Source organism: Mustela nivalis (genome assembly GCF_964662115.1).
Source record: "Mustela nivalis genome assembly, chromosome: 10".
NCBI lineage: Eukaryota > Metazoa > Chordata > Mammalia > Carnivora > Mustelidae > Mustela > Mustela nivalis.
The window spans coordinates 27,384,398-27,408,456 of record NC_139029.1 but is presented as its reverse complement, the minus strand read 5'-3'; positions in this window follow the sequence as shown (position 1 = coordinate 27,408,456).

The window sequence follows — 24,059 nt, the reverse complement described above, 5'->3', positions numbered from 1 at the left end:
CGGCTGTGGCAGGCGTCACCTCCGACTGAAAGGATCCCATTACGGTAAGTAATGGCTTCATCATAGCCAGTTTGTAATGGAGATGACCTCTCCCGTGTCCCCCTGGCCTCCCGGATGGATGGCACCTCTCCATGCCGTGACTAACAGCACTCAGTTCTGCTCTCCCGTGGAAGGGCCACCGCACCCAGCTGGGACACAGAATCAGGTGGCAACGGGAAGAGGCTGCAGCCGGGGAGAGCGAGGGCAAGGGCGGGGTGAGGTGGAAGGCACCAGAAACCCCTGGGTGGGACTCTGGGTCCTGGTGGGGAAACAGACCCGGGGCTGCCGGCCCCAGCCCCTGTCCTGACTTGACTTCACTCCCTGCCTTGTCTCAGAGCATCACATTTACAGCGGAATGTGAGTGACAGTGAGTTTCTATTTCTTGGACTCTAGGGTCTGTTTGGTGTTTCCCATGCTTGATCTCTCTGCAGCCCCGGGAGGCAGAGCTGTTGTCTCCACTTCACAGAGGAGGAGGCTGAGGCTCGGGAAGAAGACAAGACTAGCCTATGGTCTGGGAGCAAGTGAATGGTAGGACTGAGACTCGACCTCAGGCTGTGTGCCTCTGAAGCCAGTGTCCTTGGCTGTTACGTTCAGAGAGATTCCCATCAGCCTTTGGGGCTCCTTGTGTTTTTCTGCCTGGCAACTGTGTGTGCTAGGTGTTTGACTTTCATTCCACAGCCAGCCATGGTGGGGGCCTGAAGGTCACCTTAGCCGCAGCCCAAAGTCAGGGTCTTCTGCAAGCCCGGACTGTGTATCCCGGGAGCTGCCTGGAGGGAGCCGTAGGGCTTGGGATCCCGGGACACCATCCCCCTTTGCTCCATGCTATTCTCGCTCAAGCCAGTGGGACAGTTACCCAGCAGGGCCCAGGATCGAACATCTGGAGACTCAAGTGGGAGAACTAAAGGTCTTCAGGATCACAGTGAGTGCCTGGGGAAGAGGCTGGAGCTTAGGAGCATTTGGGGTGGAGTCCTGGTTCCACCACCTGCGGACAGGATGAGCCCGGGGCCGGATGAAGCGTAGAAAGTGCCAAGTGGTCTCTGGCACCTATCAATGGGAAACGCTTGCTGTCATTTTTATTCTGCTGTAAATGGGAGCCTCTCACAAGGCGGGGAGTGAAAGAACATCAAGACAGGGTCTGTGTGTGGGGAAACCTCTGGGGGCCTCAGTTTCCCCACCTGGGCAATACCGAAGCCTCCCTCATGGAGGTGCGAAGATTAGATGGTGCTGTATGTTTGGAGAATCCCCAGGCCAGCCTGCTTAGCTGGTTGGGACTGGCTAAGTTGAGAAATACCTTCTACAAAGCTTCCTGGAGAGAGGCCAGGTGGGGGCTGCGTTGGGTCCCAAGAGTGTGGTCCATGGGTCGTCGTGATTGGAATCCACCATAGGATGGTGATAAGGATGGGAGGTAATGTCTGTTGAGCTCTGACTGTGACAGGCACGAGTGACACCCATGGATTTCTTAGGTAATTCTCCCCAAACTCGAGGCCATCGATAATCCATTTCTGTTCCCATTTTACAGATGAGGCTAGTGAGGTTAGCCACGTTGTCAGCATTGCCTAGCTGGAAGACGGAGCTCCTGGATACAGACTCAGGCCATGTGGCTGAGAGTCTGTGCCTTCATCTGTTTTATCGCATTTGGGATACTTGGGAAGACCTCAAGCCTCTTCTCTTTGCCTTTGGATTACCATGTGATCACCCTCCCCCACCCTGGCCCCATTGCCTTTGGACACCAGTGTGATCAACATTTCGGTTCAGGGCAAGGATGGGGCCCATGGGCAGCAGGAGGGACAAGGCCCGAAGGCTCTGGGGTTACAGACAGGAGGGGGCCTGGGTGGGAGGCCCTGCCTCTGAGTAGCTAGCCTCAGAGTCTGCAGAGAGAGCCAGGTCAGGAGATTCCAAAAATGGGGCCTACAGAGGATGGTCATCTCTGCCACAATGCTGTCTGCAAGGCTGCGTGAGACAAGCCTGCTGTCACATGACAGGAAGGACCCAGCCACTGGGTCTCATTTGCTGAGCAACACCATTCAAGGAAGGTCTAGCGAGTGCCTACTGTGTACCAGCAGTACACAGGGTGTACTGGTCCAAGCAACCATAGGGTGTCATTCGTTTTGTAATATTTATTCAATAAGCATTTATTAAGTGCCCAGTGTGTACTGGCCTGGTGCTGGGATTCAGTGGTGAGCAAGACAGACATGATTCCTTCCTTCGTGGAGGCAAGCCAGACAAGGAGCTACAAAGAAGGCCCAGCTCAGCACCCTCCAAGTGTTCACAGAGGACGTCCTCGGCCAGGGGCAGGGACATCCCCTCCTCTTGTCCTCCTCTCAGCTCCAGGAAGAGGTAGTAGCAGAGTGCTGCTCTGGTTCTCAAATGAGGCAAGCGAGTCTCAGAGAACTTAGGTGACTTGCCCAAGGTTGCACAGCTGCCGTGTGATGGAGCTGAGCCTCGAGCCCAGATCTGCGGAAAGCCTGTGCTCCGAGCACCTATGCGCGTGGCTCTGTGCTCCCGTCTCCCGGTGATGTCCCTGGGCATCCCGGGGCCACCCTGCCAAGTGGACTGGGTGGTGGGGTCAGCCCGGCCCTCTCCCTCTGGAGGGCGCTTTCTCCTCTCACCCCCGCTTCTCCCCCCAGCCAGACTCCCACAGCCCTCGAAGTCTGGGCCTTGCCTTCTCTGCGGTTGGGGAGAGCTTATTCTCATGCTAATTGCAAAACTAATTGTTCTTATTGCAAAATCCATTATATAGTATATTTATATTGCAGATAATGAGCTGTTTGGATTAAATAGCTCACTAAAAGTCAATAAAAAGAAATTTGCTTTACTGTTCCTCCCCTCGTTTTTCACGGGCTCCGTTAGCACAGCCGTCCTTCTCCCTGAAGGCTGGAATTCATTAAAACGCCTGGAGCAGCGAGGGGGTGTCTCCGTGCATTTCCTCCCCCTTCCTTTGAAGACGCTTTGGAAGGAGAAGGTGGGAAGACAAGAAGCAGGTTCTTTCCTCGTTTTAGTGACGCACGGTGACTAACCAAGAACAGTGCATCTTAATTTCTGGCAGCGTCGGAGAGCATGGCAGCTTTAGACAGCAGAACCTGGGGCTCGAGGGGGTGGGGTGGAGCTGGGTGTGGGTGGGGACAGGGTCAGGAGCTGAGTGGCTGCTGTCAGTCCCCTCCAGGAGGCCTCATGCTGCTGGGCTCAGCAGGAGGAAGCATACTCTTTTCCGAGGCCTGGCTTGGGGACAGGAAGGAGAGGGCAAGGGGATAGCTCTCGGGTCACGCTCTGGGTCACGCTCTGGGACAGCGGATATCAGGTTTGAAGTCAAGGGTCTGGACTTCCAGGTTCTGGCCCCTTCTGGTGCCGCAGCACCTCTGGTGGCTTCCAGAACTTTCCTGGTCTTTCTAGAACTTTCTCTGTCCTTGATTCTAAAGCTGAAGGTAGCTTGTTTAAGCTGAGCACCACCGGCAGGAGGCCTGGGGTGTGAAGCTGTGGGGTTACTAGCTCAGGCCCTTTGGTATCACTGAATTTCCCCGCAGTGAGGTGTGGATTTCCCAGGAAGGGCTGCGCTCAGGACTTGAACCCACATCCACGCCCTCAGCTGTCAGTGGCACTGCTCTGGGCCATCCAGGAAGGGCTGAGAAGAAGGGCCTGTTGCTGATTTCTTTCCCCAGGAGCCAAACTCACATGTGGTCTGCTGGAATGGCAGGATGTGAGCTCTCCGTGGCCCGGCCGAGGGCTGCTCGCTCCCTTAAACTCAAAACCACCGCTTCCTTCATTCACTCGGTAAGCAAGGTCCGAGTGCCTGTGATGGTCAAGACAGGGTGTTAGGCCTTGGTGACAGCTCTGAGTAAAAGCACACCAAGTCTTTATTCTCATGGAACTTAGTGGGGCAGCAGATTCCGATCACACAGGCCCAGGGATGAGTGATCCCTTATACCCAGGGAGAGGGCGGGAGCACGGAATCCCGGAGGACCGAGCCTGCATGCTGGGGCTGGAGACTTCCAGGGTCTGTACCATGGGATGGGGTGGAGGGGAGTGGAGGGCGGGCTCAGGCCTGCCCCAGGGAGGGGGCGAGGGGCTGTGGTGGGACAGCAAAGAGGCCAGTGGGACACACGGGTCCCACGGGTGGCCCCGTGTGTCAAGACGTTAAGGGGTTTAACCTTCAGTGTGGGAACCCTGCGAAGCCATTGCGGGGTTTACTTTGTGGGGGGAAGTGACCTGTGCTTTGCAAAGCTCACTCTCACAGGGCGGGACATAACAGCAGGGAAGGTGGTAGGAGGGGGCAGAAAGAACAGAGAGAGAACAGTTGGATGGAAGACACAAACTTGGGGAGGATGGGGGAGAGGCAGTTTGCCCGAAGGGAATCAGCGCCGCATTAGCAGGGAACAGGGGTGCTGGCTGTCTTCCCACTCCGTGCAGTGCCGAGCCGACCATCACGCGGGGGCGCTGATCTGAGACTTGCAGACGACGGTGGTGTGGGACCTGGCTCCAACAACACAAAGAGTTCACCACACCATTGCTAGGAGCATTGGGACCTCGATGGCATCCCCAGGGATGCTCGGCTCAATGTCTGCAGAGCTGTCTCCTGGGAGCACAGCAAACGAAGGTGCTGGGTCAGTTCTGCACAAATGCCCCAGCCTTGTGGTCCAGAGAAGCCCTGGCATTGGCCAATCTGGAGCAGGGTCTTCGGGGGACCCCCAGACAGAGCAAATAGCCTAAGAGCAAAGGGAAGACAGCCGGAGAAGGTCCTGCCCCAGGCAGCTGAAACTGCAGTAATCTATCATCATCTCTACACAGCAACTTCAAAGGGAGATGGGAAGGGAAAGGCGGCTGGGTGTCAGAGCGACTGGAGTGTGGCTGAGATTAAAGACAATGCAATGGGCCACCACCTGCCCCTCCCAGCCTCAGCACCACCCCCCGCCACCGACATTCTGGCATGGAAGTGTTCTCCGGGGGGAAACTGAGTCCAGATGAAGGGGCATGAGAAGCCCCTTGCAGTGCAGCTCAGCCCAGCCCCTCCATAGGGTTGGTGGAGTTCAGGGTCCCTGAGTTCTGATGTCCCCCCAGATACCCCTGGCAGATGATCAGGGACCCCCAGGAGAAAACAACACCCTCTTTGAGTTTCCATGGCACCCGCTGTGTGACTTTGTGTGTGCCCGAGGTTCTCATCCAGTCCTTGGGGAAGCTGAGACACTGGTGTGGCAGTGGGATGTGGTGGAGAAGCACGACCTGATGGACGTGCTCCAGGAGAGGCTGGTTCTTTCTGATGCATCTCTGAGGTTGATTAAGAGTTGGAGACTGCCCTCCCCTTGCCTGGCTGGTCTGAGACCTGCCATGCTTGGGAGCAGGGGCATGGGCGAGTCGGTCCTTTGGTTTCGAGCTCTTCTTATGTCTCCATGGGACCCTGGATCGGGCAGGGTCATTGTCTGTTGACTTGTAGCCAGCAGTGTCCTGGTCCCGCTCTGAGGCCCCTCTCGGCCCTGGGATTTGGTGCTTCTGTGAGTGTCTGGGTCTCAGCAGATGGCAAGCTCCCTGGGGGCAGGCCCCTAGTACTGTCCATCCTTTTGGATGTAACTCAAAGTGAGCAATAATATGTGTTTGCTTAGTGAACAAATGAGGGACCATGGGACTGAATAACTATGGACGTTCTTAGTGGTCTGCGGTCAGAGTAATGAAGAGATAGCCTTCGCTGGGAGCCAGCAAGGACCGGGGGGGCCAGGGTCCCTAGGCTTTGGGGAGGGTTTAGTTTCCAATAAGCGGAAGTCAGGATGGGGACTTGGAGGAAGACTATGGGCCATGTTCCTGAGGGTCCAAGGTAAAGGCTCAGTGCTAATGTAGGTGACCGGAAGAGGGAGTGTGGGGAACCAGTGGGTTAGGAGGGCCTTGGAGAGTGACCAGCGTATGCTGGAAGTCTTTGAGTGTTACAGAGACAGAAGGAGCCCCGGGAGGAGCCCATGGGCTGCAGGGAACACAGAGCTCTCACATGGCTGGTGGGTCTGGAGACTGGAGGAGTGTGTACATGTATGTGTGTGTGTGTGTGTGTGTGTGTCCTGGGGCTCTACAGTTTGGAGAGATCTGGGAAGATTCTGGATTTGGGACTACAGGAGGCATTTGGGGGTTCCTCCGTGAGGTGCTGGAGTAAAGGGTATGGTCCTGAGAGGTGGGGCAGCCTTGGGGCTCCTGGGATGCCAGACAGGGCCTCTGAGGGTCTGTAGAATGTTGGGGGGAGGGGTTGTTCTGTTGACCCACGTCTGCCCAAGCATTAAGCAGAGTGGCTGGCCAGGGAGTGGCTGGGGCAGCGGGCTCCTTCCCCTTCAGCTGGGATGAAAGAGTTTCTGTTCCTTTCCAGTTCCCTCCTTAGCAACTTTGCCTAAGGCAGGAAGTGACCTGTGGGGCACACATGGGATCATCTGGCCCAGCTGGCACAGCAGGTGGACGGAACCAGGGGGCTTTGCCTTGAGCCCACTCAGCTTTCCCCTCTGCCCTTTATCTATGAAGGAGGAATTGGACACAGAAAATATAGGTTCCTCTGTGTGTGTGTGTCAGAGTAAGTGTGCACACATGTATGTGGGGGACAGAGTATGTGTCTGAATTTGTGTGTTTGGGGGGGTTTGTGATGGGTAAACTTGCATGAAACATCTCTCTGCGTGTGTTTGTGTTGCTCTGTGTGTGTGTGTGTGTGTGTGTGCGCGCGCGCACCCCTACTGCACGGTCCAAGGGCAGTAAGCGTTGTGCTTCCCCAGGGCAGGAGGGGCACCCGGGAGGGAAGGAGTGTGTGTGCGTGAGCGTGCCGAGCAGCAGGAATGACAAATGATTAATCTATAGAAATCTATATTCTATTCTTCCATGCGTCCACTCCGCCCTTCTCACGCTCCCATGCATCACCTCCGGAAATCCATCACCCGACTCCCAGCCAAGGACAGGCTGTGAGGAGCGAGTGCTTGCCTTATTGATGGACTTGCCTGTGCGTTTTACACATTTGGATATGCGGAGAAGGAGCACTTACTCGGGTCTCCTCGTTCCCTCATTCACTTATTCCTTCCTTGGATCCCTGGTCCAGCAAATCATTCCTATATGCCTACTGTGTGCCGGCTACGGAGCCAAATGCTCAGGGCACAATAAGGAAGAAGGGAGAGAGAGTCCTTACCTTACGGGCCAGTGAGGCTTCCGGACAATATGTGGGCAATTTTGGTAGAATGTGATGCAGGAGGTATGGGGGGCTCTGGAAGAATAGAGTGGGTGGGGAATTAACTTGGTTTCGGGGTTGCAGAGGCTCCTGAAGGAGGTGACACCTCCGGGGAGCCCTGAAGGGTGACAGAACCAAATGAGAGGGAGAGGAGAGGGTGCACCAGCCCGAGAGAACAGCATGTGCAAAAGGACAGAAGCAAAGAGAACGCGCCCCCTGGGGGACACTAAGACTGGTTCAGTTGGCTGGGTCTGGAATGTGGTGAAGAAGAGGCGAGGGATGAGGGTACAGAGGTTGGGGACACCAGCGTGAGCCTTAAGAGCTCCGTTAGGGAGGTTGGATTTCACCTCAAGGGCAGTGGGGAGCCATGGAAATATTCAGGTCGGGGTGGCATGACATTGTGTTTTATCAGGCAATCTCTGGTTGATGGTGGGGAGACCAGAGGCCACGGCAGCCGTTCCAGGAAGGGAAGGTGGTGACTTCGGTCAGGGTGGTGGTGGGTACGGAGGGGAGGGGGCTGAGTCCAGAGGTATTTTGGAGGAGGACTGAACACTGGGGCGAGGGAGGGGCATGCATAACCCCACATTCCTGGGCGGGTTATTCTACCCCTCTCGGCCTCAATTTCCCCATCTCTAAAGTGTGGATGACGCTCCCTGGGGGCGGGGCCGTGTGACTCCGTCTGACTCAGTCTCCATTTCTGATCACCACTGGAGTCCTTTATGTCTGTGCTTCCTCTCCCACAGCTCTTTTCTAGAAGGTTTTGGGCGGATTCACCCCCCGGTGGGTGTTCCCAACCTGGGGGCAATCCCAATTGCGGGGAGGGGGGGGTGGGGGTTAGCCCCAGAGGTCATCCAGGCCCGCCGCCGGTCCACAGAGGGACCAACAGTCTCTCAGAGCACAGGGCCTGTTGTCCACCCCTGCTGGTATCCCAGAGCTCACAGACGTGTCCTCAGGCAGGCGGACTTTCTGAAGTCACTATGTCCCCACCCTCTGTCTTCAGGCCCCAGGATCTCTGCTTGGCAGATGACTTTCTGTTCCTAGAGGTTATCAGGGAGACTGGGAACTTCCGGGCCATCCTGGGGCAGAAGGGCCGCCAGAGGGGCCCCTCAGAGGCTCTGAGGGCTGCTGCAGTTTCAACCGGCCCCTGTGTGGTGTGAGGAAACCCCCAGAGACAACTCCCGCTCTGATTCCTCCCTAGGGCGGCCCCTCGACTCCTCATCTAAGAAATCTTGCTTCAGCGGATGGCTTCTGCGTATTTGGATAATGTTCCGTTTTGCAAAACAACCAGTCCTTTTATGTGCAGGCAGGGTTGACGCTTATCACAGCAAAAACATCTTTTTTTTCCCCCCTCTTTCCTCCCTCTCCCTCCCCTGTGTGCTTTGGACTAACACTGTAAGGCTTCGGAGCAAAGGCCTCTCCTCTGGGGAGGGGCAGCGAGAGACAGCTGCGCCCCATGGCGGCGGCTGTGTGCGGTCCCGGGAGCCTGGAGGGCGTCCTGGCTGGCATTTTTGTCCGGATCTTGGAGGCATTGCTGCATTTGGGGGGGGGGGGACACGGGGGCTGTGGGCAAAAGGGGCCCAGGATCTTTTCAGGAAGGGCTGAAAAGTGCCAAGAGGAAAGCCCTGCACACTTAGAATATTTTCAAATTAAGTGACAGCAGGTGTAACAGGATGAGAGAGACGGCTTGTGTTTCTTTGGAGCGCTCCCTCCCAATTTATCACCACCTAATTTTTTTTCCCTTGGGTTTTCTCTCTCACACATTTTTTATCCCCATCTGACAGCGAAAGGAGGAATCGCATGCCTAGGTTATCTGTTTTGTTCGTCAAACATGGACTGAGGGTGAGCGGAGCTGGGCTGCCCCACCCTGGGCAGCCCCGGGGTCAGCACAGCCCTTCTAGCTGCAGCTCCCGGAGCACCTGCTTGGAGAGGGCGGCCTGCAAGGAGAAACACAAGTTTTCTGATTTTCTCTGCCTGTCCCTGAGCCCCGGCCACGGCACCTTGGACAGAAAAACCCTTTAGGGATGGCTTTGCCCCAATCCTTGGTCAAGTTCATGGTGACGTTGGACATGAAGTCAGTGATTGGAGGTCATGCTGCCCCTCCGTCTGCCTCTGGTGGCTTTGAGAAGAGAGGCACGATCGCTGACCTCTGGGAAGGAGTGAATTCAGTGACAGTTGCCCTCTTGGGAAACCCTCCAATACTTAACTCTTTCCCCCACCACTGTGTTCCTGACAGCTGTCTCCCACCTTGCAAGTGCCTGGGGGGGCAGCTTGAACTGCAGGCAGAAGCAGAGGAAAGCAGAGGGCTTCTGGGGTGCATTTGGGTTTTCAAAAGTGACCACGTGTCTTCCCTTTGTCTTATTCTTTTTTCCTCCTTACCTCATTTCTCTCCTTACTCCCTTCCTTTTCCCTCTCCGGTGCTTCTTCCCGTGCTCCCTGCCTTCCTGTGCTCCTCTTCCCGCAGTTTTTGTGACAGTGATGAGTAAGATCCAATGGCGAATAAGACAGACCTGGTCTCTGCAATTTAGTAATCGCATATGGGGTGAGTTCTTGGATGGGGAGGCACAGGGCAGTCCCAGACTGCGGCTGGAGGGGAAGCTGCGGGAGCAAGGTGATGGACAGGGCGAGGCTCGGGACGGAAAGAGTACATGGGGCAGGGGGGTGGGAGCATGCGGTCCCCAGACCCTTGGTTCCATTTGCAGACACACCTCCTAGCATGTCACGGCTTGACTGATGTAGCCTCGCCCATAAAGCCACCCAAGTGTGCGTGAGACTGGGACCGTGCCTGGCTTTGTTCATCCACGCCACCCAGCTGTGAGCCCAGAGCAGGTGGAGGTGATCATAGGTGTTCCTGTTAGGTACGAGTCCATGAAGGGGTAGAGGAGAGAGGTGGGGGGCCGTGAGTGGAGGCGTGGGTCCGGCCCACCGTCCCCAGGTTCCCCCGTTGCTGGCAATTCCCTGCCAGTAACTGGCGCTTCTCAAATATTCTCATCTATCAATGTCACCTTGAATGGCCCCCAAACTTGTGCCGGGGAGGGGACACCACTGCGTAAGGGAGAGAGGGAGGGGTGCAGCCCACCCACTTAGGGCGAAACCCCACAGCCACGCTTCCCGGCTCAAATCCAGGGTCTGCTGCTTCCTGTTTAAGAGACTGCTGAGCCTCTGTTCCCTTCTCTGCGAAATGTGGATGGCATGTGGATGATGGGAACGGGCTCTGCCTTCTAGAGACGCCTCGGAGACCCCTCAGAGACGCCGTGAGGATGAGATCAGACGACGAGGAGCTGGGGCCTGGCACCTCACCACCTACCCACTTACGGCAGCTCCAGCCCCATTTTAGCGGAACCTGAGGAACCTGGCCAGCCCTTCCCTCTCCTGCTCCAGCCCCCAGAGTGTTCTTGCCCTTGTCCTTCTCTGGCCAGCACGGTGACCTACAGATCCACGTGCCCCCACCTTCCCTTCATCCTGGCTAGGTGGGGATGCTGGTGAGGAAGCAGATGGCAGCTGGGGCTGAATGTGACAGTGATTATGCTGTGGAAGGGTGATAATTTATTCTGCTCAGCCTTGACTCCGAGTTGGAAGGAGAAATCTATTACTTCTGGAAGGCAAGGTTGAGGGCGACCTCCACTCTCTGACCTCTAACAGGGGCTGGCCCTTGTTCCTCTGGCTCCTTATCTGGGGGAAGGTAGGGAGCAGGTCTGGAAGGACCCTGGGGAGCTTCCCTGGGTGGGGCCCTCCAGCAGGTGTTGGGGGCAGGGGGTGGGCTGCAAGGCTGGCCCCAGAGGCAGGAAGCTGGCAGGACCCCAGCCCCTTGTAGGGGGATGGCAGGCCCCGAAGTGTTCCCTTGGCCTCTCTGGCATGGCCGGGGGGCACCAGGCCCAGCCCACACTTGGGCCTTTCCCTCATTAATCTGCTCATCTTCCTCGTGAGTGGCGGCTGCCTTCTATGCAGTGAGGAGAAAGATGTAAAGCTAATCCCCACTCTAATAAAAACAGCCTCCCGATTAAATATGTATGAACACATATTGATTTGGGGATTACGCGGAAAATAATATTGAGCCTGTAATTGAGCCGGGGAACATGGACGGGGTGAGACTTGGGATGTACTTCTCCAAACACACCTGCTGGGGGTGGGCCTAGGTCCGGGGCTGCCTGGGGCAGGGGTGTGGGGAGCCGTAGGTGATACTCAGCAGCACCCCAGGTGCTCCTCAGTAGGTGGGAGCGCCTGAGGAAATGAAGAAGCTGAGCCAGGGTTCAGCCTACAGCCTTCTGGCTCCAAGTCCGAGGTTGTGCTCCCTGCTGGCCAGACCTGGGCCGTCTCATGACCCCAGAGCTTGCAGAGTCGCAGAATTCTGCATGCTCCAGGCTGGAAGGGCTTTTGGCCTTGAATCCAGCCTCCTGTGGGAAATGTATGACCTTCCTCCACTGACACAAGGTCATTTGACTTTTCCTTGGATGTGTCCAGGGGTGGGGAGAGGAGAGATCTTAGAACTAGAGCCTGTCTTCCTACCATATCTGCTCACAGGGTTGAAAAAAAGGAGGACAGGGGAGACTGAATTGGTGATTGTTGAGCTCCTATTGTGTGCCAGGCCCTGTGCTTGGCAGCTTACATGGACTATGACCTTTAGCTCCCCAAGGACACTGTGACATAAATCTGGTTATTTCTACTCCGTAGCCTAGAAAACAGACAGGGAGATTTTTAGTAATCTTCTGATCATCATCGCTGTGATCATAATGGGACCCATTTACCAAACACCTATTGGATGTCAGGCACGTCCCATATGTGCCACTCCTCCCGTAGCCCTGCAAAGTAGATCTATTTTCAGTGGTACAGAGAGGAGCCCGAGACTCAGAGGCTAGTGACGAGGCCAGTGCTGTGCACAGCCCTGCCCCAGCCCGCCCCAGCCTGGCCGATTCTCGCTCTGCCCTGAACAGGTGCAGTCTCCTGGTCCCTGGCTGCTGGCTGCTAACCCCTCTGGGTGGTCCAAGCAGGACACCCCCTCTCTCCCTGAGCCTGGCCCCCACTCCTCCTGCTCACAGGTCCTGCAGGGCTCCTCTCCCCCAGAATCTGCTGGGGCTCCTTCATCCATTTCCAGCTCAGGTCCCCTGCTTTGCCCTTCTCTGCCGCTTCCCAGCCCCGCCCTGACATCTGCGGGGAGGCTGCCTTTCCCCTGAAGCTTGAGGTGGCCACAACCTCAAGGTACCTCTCACTCTGCAGGGCACAGAGCAATTCTGCTTTCTTACCTCCTCCGAGGTCAGCAGTGGCCTGACGCCCCCTGTGACTGATGAGGCACTTGAGGCATAGCGAGTGGGGCAGTTGGCCCCACGTCACAGAGCCAGAGAGTGACGTCGCCAGCTGTGTCTGCCCAGGTGTTGCTGCGCCTGTCCCAGGGCCCACGCGGGACACACTGAGGCCACGTGATGGAGTGGAAGGAGTACATGGACTTGGGTTCAAGCCCCTGTGCTTCCTCTGGCTGGCTGTGTGACCCTGGGAAAATTGTGTAAGCTTCCTGGATTATAACTTTTTTAGGATTAGCTTGAAAGTTTTGCGGCTTGAGTCAGAACTTACATGGGCATCTGCTTTAGAGGTGCCCTCTGGACTCGGGGCTTGCCCACACAGTGAATGGTCAGAGAGGCACCTGCAGGGACAGCTCCCCCCTTGGCATGGCCCTGGGAGAGAGGAGGGAGAACGGTCTCAGACCGGGGCGTGGTGGGACAGGACCACCCCAGGGCCCCGGGGCAGGCAGTGCCTCGCGCATCAGATCCTCGGAAATGGCGGAAAGCCCGCAGGCCTCCAGCTGCAGCTGCCTCCGCCCCATGGATATTAAAGCAATGACTTAACTTTAATATGAGTGTGAAGAGTTCTTCTGGAAGCTGCTGCTACCACTTCATCCCTGATTAAAGGAATGAATCAGGTAGGATCCAGCTCCTACCTAGTGAGGCGGGGAACAGGAGCATCAGGCTGGGCTCTTTATAGAGACTCCAGCATCTATAGAGGGATCCCAGGCTTCAGGACCCTGTCCCTAAGGATGGGGGTGCTGGTAAGACGGAGCCTGGGGCTCCCTCCTGGCTCCATCTGCTCAGCTGCAGGAGTAGGGGTGAGGGACTCAGTCCCTCTGAGCCCATTCCTTCTGCTGTGAAATAAGTGTGAGAATACCTAGCTCGGACTCTTGGTACCATGATATAAAGGGGGAAGTCGGGGACACATGCAGAGCCGGTGCCTGGCTCACAGGCAGGTGGCCCGCGAGCCCGTGAAGCACTACCCCAAACATTAGAGTCTTCTCTCTCTTCCGCACTGTCTCTTGCACTTGTGACGTGCAGGCTAGGATTCAAACCCTGGGTTTCTGAGTCCAAGTCGAGGTGATTTATTTCCTTTGTCTTGTATTGCCATCACTTGGGCAGAGAGAGGGCCCGGCGCACTCCCTCCCTTCTTCTGCATCCCTGCCTTAACCTTCATGATGGCTGGAGAAAGAGGCACGTGGGCAGGCTCCCAGGGGCCGCTCTCCCCATTTCACAGCCTGGCAAAGCCGGGTCTGGGGAGGGCTTCTGCCTCCTGCTCAGGCTTCCTCGGTCGTTCTGCAGGAGGCTCTGGAGGAAAGCCTTGGGCATTCTCTGATTTCTTAGGGAGACCAAATTCTGTCCTGTTCAGGACGCTCTCCTGTGTTTGTCCCCCCGCAGGCTGGGGTCCCTGGGGTTCTTCCACTCATTTGTCTGCTACAGGCCTGCCCGGGGGGTGAAGGGTTGGGGGGGGCTTGGTTCCAGGACATTATCTCAACTTTCTTCTTCCTCCCAACCCCCAATGCAAAGTGCTTCTGGGAGACGTTTGGTCCAGACTGCCAAGGGCAGAGCCCGTTCCATTGCCTCCCTGTGGATGGAGGCGAAGGATCCTAGTGATATTTTATTGCTCTTATCCTTGGTATTTTTCCACTGTGCTTAGCCTGAAATCCAAACCTTTTACTGTGATTTTCCAGGTCCTCCATGATGAGAGGGCTGGACATTTTCCATTTGTCTCTTAAGATCCAGGCTTCTCTCTTCTCCAGGCTGTTCCAGGTCTCAGGAGGAGGACCTGTGGGCATGTTGTTCGGGTCTCGGGTAGCAGGGGCCAGCGGCTGTCAGCAGCAGCAGAGCGGGGACAGGGAAGAGGCTGGGTGTGGGTTTCACTGGAACGTTCCCCGTGTGGTCACTGTGGCTGTGTCTGGGCTTCCTTCAAGGCAATCCTCTGTCTACATAATTCTGTCTGCTTCTGATGGCTGCTGTGTCTTCTCGCCCTCTCGCCTGGGGTTGCTGTACTCCTAGAGATCTCCACCGGCCAGCGACTTCCCTGCACACACGTGCATCAAAGTCCCTTGTTTTCACAAGACCCAGCTGCTGGGCGCCACTGTGGTTCTGCCGGGCCCCCGCTGATGCACCTCTACCCATGGGTCTGGTCCCCCAGCACACTTATCCGCCAGGGGCAAAAGTCCTTTATAGCTAGGGGTTCCTTCTCTCTGAGCGGTGGTTGTGCTCAGCCAGCTGTTAACTATTTCGAATCTCCGACTTCATCTTCCCTCCTTCTCTCCCTCACTTAGCACATACTGACTATCTTTCTGTGTCTTGAACAACCGAGGCTTGATCCTGCTATCTTGCCTACCCTGTCTCCCAGCACTTTCAGCAGCATCCGCCTGCATCAGTCAGGGGCCCGGGAGGAAAGGCAGGGCATGCTTAGCTGGGAATGTGAAGAGGTATGATGGGGACAAGGGAACACAGCATCCAGCAACTATGGGAGGCTGTCAGCACCCAGGGCCAGGTGACAAGGCACAGGGGAGCAGAGGAGAAATCCCTGGACCTCTCTTCCCTGGGGCTTTCATTCCTGCCAGGTTTCCCGTTGTCTGAGCCCAGCGAGAAGCAGGTGGGATGAAAACCCAGGGATGCATCACAGGGCTCAGCCCCTCAGAGCCCAGAGAATTCTGGGGGTGGCGGGAAGGGGAGAGGAATGGAGTTGAGGTCAGAAGACCCAGCACAGGGGCACCTGGGTGGCTCAGTGGGTTAAAGCCTCTGCCTTCGGCTCAGGTCATGATCCCAGGATCCTGGGATCGAGTCCCACATCGGGCTCTCAGCTCAGCAGGGAGCCTGCTTCCTCCTCTCTCTCTGCCTCACTCTGCCTACTTGTGATCTCTGTCAAATAAATAAATAAAATCTTTAAATAAAATCTTAAAAAAAAAAAAAAAAAGAAGACCCAGCACACCTTTGAGTCGCCTTTTTTGTGCTTATAACACCATCTGAAATAGTCTTATTTCTTTGGTTGGCTCATTGTTTACTGGCTTTCTTTTCTATAAGAATGTCAGCCCCTCAAGGGCAGGGACCTTTCCGCTTGGCCACGACGGCACTGTTGGTGCTGAGCAAGGTGGCTGGCACAGGGTAGGTCATCGATGCCTGTACTGAATGAAAGAATCAGTAAAGAAGGAGGCTCTGCATTAGGCTGCACTGTTGCTTGGGCTCCCTAAGCCATCTTGGTCCATCCTGGGTTTAGGCCACCCAGGGGAGGGCCACCCAGGACAGGGAGGGGATGCGTGTGCATCCTGCCAGACTGGAGCCTGACATTGGCCCAGCAGGCTCCATGGCCATTGTAATGATGCAGGAGTTAGGCCAGGTGTGGGGGATGGGGGACAAGGGTCAGGCTTGGGGGAGCCCAAAGCTCCACTTTCCCTGTCCTAGGTGCTGAGCTGCTGGCCCAGCTTTGGAAGGAGAGTGGAGGGTAGACAGCTTCCACCCCGGGAAGGTCTGGCTTGGTGGGCGGGTCTCTGCAGGAATGAGGGGGACAAAGGTCCAGCCATAGTGTGAGGGATGCCTCCGGGCGGGCACCCTGTGTGATGAGCATAGGGACCACGGGAGGGTGCATGGAGTAACATACTTTGTTTCTCTTTGTTTTCTTTCTAGGCACAAGCCAGAGACTGAGGAAGAGAGAGCGAGAATGAGAGAGGGAGCAAGAGTGCAAGGGGAGATAGAGTTGGTTCCTTAGATGACCTGCTTCCATTGTATCTGTGGCCCCAAATCTGGGGCAGGCCCTGGGAGCCGTGCTGGGAGAAGCCTTCTTCAATGGTGGGTGCTGTCACCTAGGGTACCTGGGCGAAGTGCTGTTCACTGGGCTCATCCACCTGTTTGCCTAGCAACGATTTGTTGAACACCTACTATGTGCCAAGCCCCAGAGATAACCACGAACAAGGCTCAGATCTACTTTATCTGTACATTGCCCACGTTTCCAGGGCCCCCTAACAGCGGTGCCCCTCGTATCCCCCACCCTTCCGACACAGCGATGTACTTGCTGAAATCCCATCTGACAGAACAGTGGACCCAGTTGTGGGTGTTTCTCCACATTAGCAAATCACGGCAGCACCACGTGGAAACCTGACCCTGGCAGTCTCTGCCTTCCTCAGCAAATCCCTCCTCGGCCATTGCTTATGTTACTCTGTGCACCCTCCAGTGGTCCTCACGCTCATCTCTGAGGGTGCCCTCCCCGACGCATCCCTCACACTATGGCGGGACTTTTGCCAGGCACATCTCCCAGGATCTGGATCACACACGGTCTCTACGTTCTGGAGCCCATAATGAACTGAGTCACTTCTACCTGAACCTCCGAAACCTGCAGGAAAATATTGTCCCCAGCTGTTGGTGGCCGTGGAAGGGGACAGAATAAACGGCAGAAGCTGGATCAGAAGAGGCAGGAGCCAAACGCTCTTGGAGCAAGAAGGGACTTTAAAGAGGGTAGCAGCTCCTTGCAAATGATGAATGAAATGTAGAGCATATGCTGTGAGTGGTCGTGGGCAGGAGCTTGGCTTGGCTTCCCAGACTCTCCCAGCAGAGCTGTTTGCTGCGGCCCCACCTACTCAGCCCCTACCACACTGGGGGTCCTCTGTGGGTGGGTGCCAGGACCCTCGGCAGACTGCGGCAAGCCCACAGCCCTTCCTCTCTCTGGTCTCTTCCCTGGAGAAGGTGCTACGTACACTACGTCTTCAACCCAGGCGACAGACTCTTTCTGCCTACCCTGGTCCCCCAAAGTCCAAAGAGGAGGAAGGAATGAGAGTCATAAGGAACTGAGGAGATCGTCAAGCCCAAGCTGGACATTTCCCAGATGGAGACCATGAGCATGGAGCTGGAGGGGAGCTCCCTCAAGGTTACATGGGGAGTGAGTGGCCCAGTGAGGGCTGGAACCTGACTCCTCACCTCTAGCTCCAGAGTCATGATGACACCCATGGGTGAAGGGCTTTGTTTCTCCTGGTGGCTCCCAAATCTTTATTTTTGAGTGCATTTTTTAAAAAAGATTTTATTTATTTATTTGACAGAGAGAAAGATCACAGGTAGGCAGAGAGGCAGGCAGAGAGAGGGGGAGGCAGGCTCCCTGCTGAGCAGAGAGCCCGATGCGGGGCTCGATCCCAGGACCCTGAGATCATGACCTGAAGGCAGAGGCTTAACCCACTGAGCCACCCAGGCGCCCCTGAGTGCATGGTTTTGGTCAAGCCCTGTAACTTCCGTGAGCCTCTGTTTCCTCATTCGTAAAATGGAGACAGGTGTTCTAACCTGATAGAGTTTTTTACACAGTGAGCTGGGCTCAGGGCTTGGCTCACTGAAGGCACACGGAAAATGTTACTGATTTCCCTCCAGCCCTGAGCTCTCTGCAGAGCTCCAGCAGCTGGTGCCTAAAATTTAAGACGTTAAGGATGAAAAGTCATACCCTCGGTGGAGCCTGTATGTCCCATGAATGAGGCTGCCATACTCCTAAGCACCTGGGGTGGAAACCCCAGAGTCCTTTCTCCCCCTCCTTCCCACTCCCCACCCAGCTATCTCTCATCTGTTAGTCTCTGTATTCATCAAGATTTTTTTTTTTTTTTTTTTTTTTTAGTGATAAAATTCCAGCTCAAATGGGCTTAAGCATAAAAAACAATTTCTTGAGGGGAAGGCTGGGTGGCTAAGTGGGTTAAACATTAGCTCTTGATTTCAGCTCAGGTCATGATCTCAGGGTCGTGGGATCGAGCCCTGCCTCCAGCTCTACACTGAGCGCAAAGCCTGCTTCAGATTCTCTCTCTCCCTCTGCCCCTCTCCCTACCATGCACATGTGTGCACTCACATGCAATCTCTCTCTCTCAGATCTCTCTCTCAACATCTCCCCTCCCCCAAGCCAATTTATTGGTTCGTGGCAACTGCATTCTTCCTGTTGTTCAGGCCAAAGTTCCTGACACCACCCTTGACTCTTCTCTCTCTTACCCCACATCGGATCCATTAGCAAACCCCACTGGCAGCATCTTCAGAGACCATACTCTGGGTCCTGCCTCACTGCCGCTCCTCTAGTCCCAGGCACCCCCATCTCTCACCCAGACTGCTGCAGTAGCTTGTTAACCGCCCTCCCTGCTCCTTCCCTCATTCCCCCCGCACTTGATCACCATATAGCCTGGAGCTGTCCTTTTAGGACCCACATCAGAGCCTTCCCCTCCTCTGCCCATGACCCTCTGAAAACTGTCCATTTCCCTTATGTCCTCCAGTGGACCCTCGCTCCCATATCCAGGAACAGGCCAAGCATCTACCAGTCTCAGGCCGTCTGCACTTACTTCGCCTATGACAGAGAATGCTATTCCTTTAAGTACTGGTGTAGCTCATCCAGGCTCCACTCAAGCATCTGAAAGAACATTCCTGAAGATCAGATGTAAACCTAGCACAGCCTGCTCTGGTTTTCTTTTCTCTCTCATCACCACCTGATATGTGGTAGTTTATTTTATGTGTCCCTCCCCTAGAGTGAATCCTGCATGCTATAGGCACCTGGCACATAGTAGGTACTCATTTAAAATGTTTGCATGGGGGACGCCTGGGTGGCTCAGTCGGTTAAGCCGCTGCCTTCTGCTCAGGTCATGATCTCAGAGTCCTGGGATCGAGTCCCGCATCAGGCTCCTCGTCCAGCAGGGAGCCTGTTTTCTCTCTCTGCCTCTGCCTATGACTCTGCCTGCTTGTGCTCTCTCTCTGACAATAAATAAAACATCTTAAAAAAAAAATGTTTGCATGGATTGATGAATTGATGCCAGGTAATTGCTAGATGCTGGGGAATATGATAGAAAACAAGGATAGAAGGGTCTTGGACCTTTAGAGCTTGATCTCCTGGGGAGGTGATACATATTAAATAATAATAGAAATGATATAATTCTTGAGGAATGTACTATAGGGGAATATCATAGGCCAATATGTCAGGGAACTAATCAAGGGCCCTGAAGCAGGGAGAGTGGAGGCTGAAGGTCCATCAGGGAAGGCTTCCTTGAGGAGGTGACATTCTGGAGAAGAGCTGAAGGATGGGGAGTTGTCTCTTTAAGCAGGGACCGGGAAAGCATTCCAGTGTGAAAGGAGAGAATGTTCAAAGTCTCTGACTGGGGAAAAATTCAGTGCTTTGATGGAGTAATAGGAAGTCAGGGCAGCCAGAGCAGAGTGGAGGGGCAGGTGGTTGGAGGGAAGAAGGTCGGGATAGGAACGGGGCTATGAGCTCCTGCTTCATATGTCTCCAGGGTAAGCTCCATCCTGGCATGCTGCTGGCCAGGCCAAGAGCACCGGACAAGGAGCACAGCAGATCTGGAATCTACTCCTCACTTGCTGTGCATCCTTGAGCAAGTCCCATTGCTTCTCTGAGCCTATCCGCCTCTCATCTCCTGCCATCAGGACAAATGATAATACTACTGTCCCCCATGTACCTGCGTGGTATCCCGCAGTGCCCAAGTGGCTAGACAGCTTGCCAGCTACCAGTGCTGCATAGCTGGGGACATTCAGAGCTTAGGAAACGTCCTTTCCTGGACAGCTTCTGGGATAGGAGCTAGGATCCTTGGATAGGGCTGGGGCCTCCCCACCCAGAGACAAAGTCAGAAACCAAACCAAACAGCCCTGGTCTCCAGCCACCCTGATTCATTCTCCTGCTCCATGACTCGGGAAGCCAGGGAGCCGCGTCACCCTTGGTCCCTTCCCATCTCCCCCCTAAGACTCTGCCCGAGTGTGCAGCCTGCTTCGGACACGGTTTGTGTCTCCTGCCAACAGCGTGATGTTTACGGCGAAATGAGATGCTCGCGTCTTGCGGGGCTCGATCATAAAGGATGGTGATGACAGGCTGGAAGCAATAGGTCATGTTGATATTTTCACATTAGTTTTCTATTCTTATTACATTTTGATGGATGGAGAGAGTGGGGATTTTATCGTAATCTCATTCCTGTCTTAAACTGCTAATTCATGCCTGAGTTCCCTCTTCCATTTTGTTTCTACAAATTCAGTCAAGGGCTGATGGGATGAAGATTTAATACGCAGCTGCAAGACGGAGGCGCGGCCTGCCGGCAGGAAAGTGGGAGCTGGGGAGCGGTGTTTTTGAGAGAACAGTCTAATCAAGTCATTTTGTTACGGAAGTGCCTTGTTACCCTGGGAGGCTCGTCTCCCCGTGTATAAATAGCCAGAACTGCATAACACTGGAACAGGGGCTTCCAATCATAGGGTACTTCCTATTTTTTTTGTTTTGTTTTGTTTTGTCTGGAATCCTCCCGACGGCCCCGTGTGTGCGGGAGTGTGTTCTTAGTCCCACTTCACCGATGAAGAAACTGAGACTCAGGGAAGGGATGTGACGTAGACTCGGCACCTCTCAGAGTGGAATGAACCAGCTCGTAGGGGACCGACACCAGCTCGTAGGGGACCACCATTGGTGTGGCTCCTGTGCTGCGATGGGCCTTCCCTGAGGCTTCCTTTTAATGGCGCTCCCCCTGACTATCCACTTTGGCAGCTGAAACCTCCTTCTTCATCCTTCCCCAGGATCCCAGAGTATTTGCAGGCTCTCCCGCCCCTCCTGGGGTCTCCTGGCATACCTCATTTTGTCTTGCCCACTGATGCGCCTCTGTCTTTGGTTTCCCTTTCCCCTGGATCGAGCCAGCGGATGCCTCGTCTCAGCCCTGCTGAGAAACCCTCCCTGGTCCCTCATTCTCCCGCTGCCCCTCCACTCAGCACCCCCAGAGCTCTCAGTGGGACCTCGTGCCTACACCTTCACATCTGGGGCTATGTGGGCTGGATCCCCTACTGCAGCGGGCCAGGGAGCAGGGCAATGGGAGGAAGCAGCCCTTCAAATCAGGGGACAGAATATTGAAACAGATGCAGGAATCCTGGAGCCTTGCAGAGCCTTCTGCGCCCACGGCCCTTTCCAGTTACCAAGTGCCTTGGCAGCCCTGCACACTCGACCCTCGTAACTGTCCCAGGAGGTCCGTCTTGGGACACCCGAAGAAACTGAGGCTCTGAGAATGTCCATGACCTTGTCTAAGGTCACAAGCCACTCTGGGCACAGCTTTAACTCTAAGCCAGGTCTTCTGACCCCCCAGTCCAACGCTATCAGCAGAAACCCTCAGGGTGGCCTTGAACTACATCTGGGGCAGCTCTTTCTGGCAGCATTTATACCTTTCCCCGCATTTTGGGTCGGCAGAGGAAGTCACACTGCAAAGCCTTCCCGGTGGCTCCCTGCCAGCCTGCAGCACGTAGTACGCAGCACTCTGTAAACATTAGCTGGGGACAGGGACCACATTGGCCTGAAACCCTCGCCAGATGCCCCAGCTCTCCCCGCCCCTCTCCAGGCTGCCCGGCTTCTCCTTCCTTTCAATCCCTTTCTCTCGCCTGCTGCTTTCCCTCTTCCTCTTTTCCCCTCTCCTTGTCTCTCTCTCTTTTCGGAGAATAAGAACGACCGGACTTGGCATTATCTGCTGGTTTCCATGGTAATAAAATCTGTTTCCGATAATGGCCCTTCCCTGGCTGTGGTTAGTTTTGGTAATTTTAGCAACACTGTTGCACAGAGGCCACCTGCATTTCAATACCACGCAAGCTGCACACGACTGCCGCTTTCAGGTTGAATAGAACTAAGGGAAAAATGCTGGCTCTAAAATTTCTAGGCTGGATAAATGCTCGAGAAGAAAAAGAAAAGTTATGTAAACCCTGCAGGCTTGAACGTGCGCCTTGCTTAAGACGTGAGTATGATCCTGTTACACTCCTGCTGAAAACCCTCCTCACACCATGACCTCACTGCCTGCAGCCCAAGTCCAGCCTCACCTATGACGCCGGCGTCCGCACAAACCCCGGCCTCCAGCAGCTCAGCTCGCTTTGCCGTTGTCTCCCGGCCTCTCATTCTCGGAGGCTCTGTTTCTTCCCTTTGAGTCTTTGTATCCATCGCCCCATCTGCCTGCCTTGTCTGTACTACCTTGGCTGCCCGGTGAGCTCCTCCCCAGTCCTCGACAGTCCCTCCACACTGACCCACATCTCTCTCAAGCTCTCCTTTCTCGTGCCTCCCGGTAACAGGTCCATTGTTCTCTGCTGCAAACGTTTCCCAAAGTATGGGCATTTTTGTTTACCGGTCTTCCTCTTCCACGTCCTAGCGAGCTCTTCGAGAATAGCGAGGCAGGTTGGCTCCCCCTGCGTGGGTCTGGGGCCAGGCGCACAACGTGGACTCTGCGAACACGAAATGCACCTAGTAGCAGCTGCGGCGCCTGGTTCACGGGCTCTGTGGGCCAGGCACTTAGCTAAACTCTTTGTGGGCAACTTCTCATGGCTCTTTGCTCACCCTCGGATGTAGGTACCCTCCTGTCCCTCTTTTTACAGATGAGGAAGTCGAGGCCCAGACCGAGATGCTGGCCCCAGATGACCACGTTACTCAATGGGAAGAATAGGAGCTCAATGAACGTGCTCACGGACGGATTGGGGCGGAAAATGTGAATGACTGAGGTTGAGCTTTTTGGAATCTGCAGGAAGATTTTCCAGGAAATCCTTAGGAGGGGCTGTGAGGGCTTGGGCGGCAGGCAGGAGTCTGGCAGGGCTGGGGGAGGGGTGGTGGGAGGGCGGGAAGGAAGGAGGGAAGCTGGGGAGCAACACAGATGTGAGGGAGCCGCACAGGTATTTCACTGATACTGCAAACCTCTGGGCAGTGTCAGGAGTGCCCAAGGCAGGAGGGCTGGACCCTCGAGCTGCCCAGCCTGAAAATGGGCTTGCACCTTGGCCCCCGAGCCGACCGGGACTGCTTTGGAAGTGCTGGGGAAGGTCTGCTGTGTGTCGAGGGCCTCATGAAAGATTTAAGGCTGGGGAGCCTCTCAAGCCGCTCAGAAGGCAAGAAGAGAAAGCTCAGGAAGAGGCGGAAGACACTCCTTTCTGCTGTCTGGGCCGGCTGCGCTCTGATTCGTGTTGCAAGCCCAGCCCCTGGATCCCCCAGGACTCCCTCTGCTGCCTCTGTACTTGGAGTTGAAAGGGTTCCCGGGAAGCACTTAGCTGGGCCCGAGCGTGTGGGGTGCGGGGGGACTCTAGAAGGAAGCTTTGTTTAAGCAGGTCACTGTCCCCCCAGCCCCTCCCAGTCCTGCGGGATTGGAACTTTCATGAGGCCGTGGGGCTGGGAGCTTTCATTCCCTGTCCAGAGTCAGCCAGGAGGGGCCTGTGGTGCTTGTCCGCAGACCGGGGGCTGGGAGGGTTGAGGGCAGGGGGGGCTGCTCTGCCCACCGCTGGCTTCACGAGGGCCAGGGTTGAGCTGAACCTCCTCCCCAGCCTCCTTCACCACACTAGCCGAAGGCATCTGGCACGATCCCCAAATTGGCCTGATGTTCCCTCCTCATTTGCCCTCATGTGAAATTTGGTAAGGTATCCTCAGGGGCTCCGGAACGAGGGCTGCCAGGAGGCAGTTATTGGTAATAATAGCCAACACCAATGGAACACTTACTATATGGAAGTGAAGTCCTTCCTAATGTTATTCCCATTTTACAGTTTAGAAAACTGAGGCCTAGAGAGGCTAATTTGCTCAAGGTCTCACACACTCACACACGTGTTGGAGCTAAGATTTGAATTCAGGTACACAGTCT